We start from the raw sequence: 3602 nt of genomic DNA on the forward strand, positions 1-3602 counted from the left end.
AAACAAAAATAGAAGAGACGAGAGATTAGTGAAGGTGAAAAAGAAAAAACAAAAGAGTTGAATGATTAGAGAAGAAGATGTGCGATAAAAACGAAACTGAAGTAGAGAACATTTGCATAGAAATGAGAAAGTGAAAAAGAAAGAATATAAGAGAGTAGAGATTATAGAAAAAGAGGGAAGATGTATGTGGCAAAGAAGGCACGATAATGCTACTAGAGATTTGAGAAGATCGGGACTAAAATCATGTGTGTAAGGATGAGAAAACTGTTCGTAATCATAAGGTTAAGATATTATAAATTTAAGTTTGGGTTGGATGTGAGTTAAGTAAAAGTTAGGGTGTAACATAATGCGGTTTGATTCGATTTGGTTCGGTTTACAAAATACAAACCGCAAACCAAACCGAAACGTGCGGTTTTGTTAAAAGATGACCCAAACTAATCCGAACCAAATGCGGTTTTTTGCGATTTCGGTTTGGTTTGGTTTGGTTTGGTTTGCAGTTTTCTATTGGGTTGGTTTGGTTTTGATCACCCCTACATGTTTGTAATTGAATGAAATAGTAAAAAAAAGGGTTAAATATGTTTGTGGTCCTTATAAATATAGCGGTGTTCAACTTTAGTCCCTCTAAAATTTTCCTTCAAACAATGGTCCTTATAAAGTTTTCCATCCACAATTTTGGTCCCTGCCGTCAACTTTCATTAACGGAAGCTGACGTGGCACGCCACGTGGAAGACAGCTTGCCAAAAATCTAAAAACACTAGAAATTGCGGGGGTTTTAAACCGCCGCTAAATAAACCCAAAAAAAATTTAGGAGCAAAGTTCTAGCAGACATTTCATCAAACTTTTTAGATGCACCATTTAAAATTGCAACATTATTCCCAATCACAATCAAATTTGTTTCACCAACGACAACATCAATAGCAACATCAATAGCAGTAACTATAAACTAGAAAGGCTATAAAATCTCCAACATCATTTCATCACTCCTTTCTCCACCATCATTTTGAGCTCCAACCTTTATAAAAAAACATTAAAATTAGACAGGCTATAAAATCTCGAACCACTTGGAAAAGAAAAGGACACATATCCTGAAATGGTATATGAATATACCTCCATTGTGTGACCTCTCTTTGCAGGTATATGAAATACCTCTCTTTTTGATACTGGTATGAAAATGAGTTTGCTACAGAATTGTCATTTAGACAGTCGAAGTACCAAAACAATAAAATGAACCCAATGACACATCTGCAAGAGGTTTCTTAAAGCTGTATTAACCAAAATATCATAATAAAAAAATTAAACCAAAATGTGCACAAAGGTATTTATTTGGTGTTACTTATCATTAATAGTAGCTGCAGATTCAAGGGACGTGGAACAACCCATGGATTTGAGAGTCTTGACCAATTTATTGCACTTGACATCCTTCCTCAAAATATATAGAAGGTTTGAGTTATGATTCTGGCTGCTCCAAAATTGACATAGGACATCAATGCTTTGTAAGAATAATAGTAATAACAAACGCTTTTAAAACTTGACATCCAAATAAAATGCATAGCTACGTGCAAGCATTTTCCATAGCAGTATTGACCATAAACACTAAATGAAAATATAGTATAAGGGTGGATATGGAAAAAGAATAATGAGCATGTATGCTTTTAAATATTATAAACATTTAAACATAGGGTTATGAAAGATGAAATTGTGAAAGTTCTGAAAATAAAATCATTTGGTAAAATTCAAACATAGTAGTAGAATAATAGATCAAGCATTGGTTAAAGTTGCTTCATATCATGCAAACAAACTAGAAGATTTTCACATGGAGCTGGGAGCAGGAAAATATGAATCATATCTTGTTTGTGTGAGATGGGTAATAAGAAGGAATACAATTGGTTGTTCAAGAGGAATTCAGTGCTAGCTACAATATCAATTAGGTAAACTTCATTCTCTTCAAACTCTGCATCATCAAGCTTCTAATCCGGATTAGATACATTTAGATTTAGCACAACCTTATTTGCATCAATCACAAATTGCTTCATTTGGTGGCTAAGAGCACCCTCAACAATCCTACAATCATAGGCAGCTGCAACCTTCTGAATTGCATCAGTTACGTCTTGGTTCTGTCAGGGAAAAAATATTTGTTAGTGCCTAGTTAAATACATAACTGAAACAACAAAAGTTATAACTTAATTTACAAAAATTCATTTAACCAAATTTTCCAAAATAGAACTTGTTTTAACATGAAGATAAACAAGGCATGCACGAAGTCATTTAACAACTGTCAATAAGCTTAGAGAAAAACAATGAGCATCTACATAATAACTAATTTGAATAATAAAGAATGTCACTTTCTATAGAAACGTGAGAAATATCAATTGCTTTCATTGAAATAAGCTCCAAGAGCCTCTCTGGAGTAGCAATGAGAAACTCAGGCTCACAACTTTTCAGACTGTTGAAGACAAAACAAATATTCAATAAGCGTGTGAGGCAGATTTTATGTTGAGGATGTGTGTATTAATGTTTGTTGAAACAATTGAATCGGTAGAAAACGTGAATGTTGTAATTTTAAATGTTGCATCTAAAGTATTTGGTGAAATGTCTGATAGAACTTTGTTCCTAAAATTTTATGGGTTTGTTTAGAGGAGGTTTAAAACCCCCGCAATTTCTAGTGTTTTCAAATTTTTGCCAAGCTGTCTTCCACGTGGCATGCCACGTCAGCTTCCGTTAATGAAAGTTGACGGCAGGGACCAAAATTGTGGATGGAAAACTTTATAAGGACCATTGTTTGAAGGAAAATTTTAGAGGGACTAAAGTTGAAAACCACTATATTTATAAGGACCACAAACATATTTAACCCTAAAAAAAATTATGACTTATTGTTGCATAATTATTTTCAAAAAGTAATGACTTATTGTTGCATAATTATTGTTCCACTCAGAATATCTCAATTGTTTGTTTTTAGAGACAACTCAATTAAAAAAACTCAATTAATTAGTGATGTTTAAAAAAAAGATAATCATTATCAAAAAAAGATTTCATCAAAATGCGTGACATGACAATTTTTATTACTTGGGTAACAATAATACATGAAATTGGGCAGATTTAACATCATACCTTGACTAGCTAATTGATTCATGGATCTAAAAGTAAGGTGATCAAGCCTTAAATGCCATAACTAGCTCTTATTGTGCTCCACCACTACTTTCAAACACCTTACTTATGTGGTATTGATCATCGTCTTAAGTCATGTTTTTTTTTTTCTAAGTGGTGACCCCAAGACAACCATAGTTCAAAAATATATTTTTTCAATTTTATTGAGAAACCCTTATATATAAGTAGGCGTGTTCGCGGTGCAGTTTGAACGATTTTAAAGCTAAAAATCATCCGAATCGCGAGAGAAAAAACATACGGTTCGGTTTAGTTCAGTTGACTTTCAAAAATAAAACCAAACCAAACTAATGCGGTTTGGATTGGTTCGGTTGTTTCCGTTTTTTTTATAAAAAAAGTTAGGCAAAATACCCTTTTTGTTCCTTAACTATACTCCAAGGTCCATTCTGGTCCCTTATTTCTAAAAAGTGTCAAAGTGGTCCTTTAATTGTTCAAAAAGG

This window comes from Vicia villosa, linkage group LG4 (assembly GCF_029867415.1).
Source record: "Vicia villosa cultivar HV-30 ecotype Madison, WI linkage group LG4, Vvil1.0, whole genome shotgun sequence".
In the NCBI taxonomy this organism is placed as follows: domain Eukaryota; kingdom Viridiplantae; phylum Streptophyta; class Magnoliopsida; order Fabales; family Fabaceae; genus Vicia; species Vicia villosa.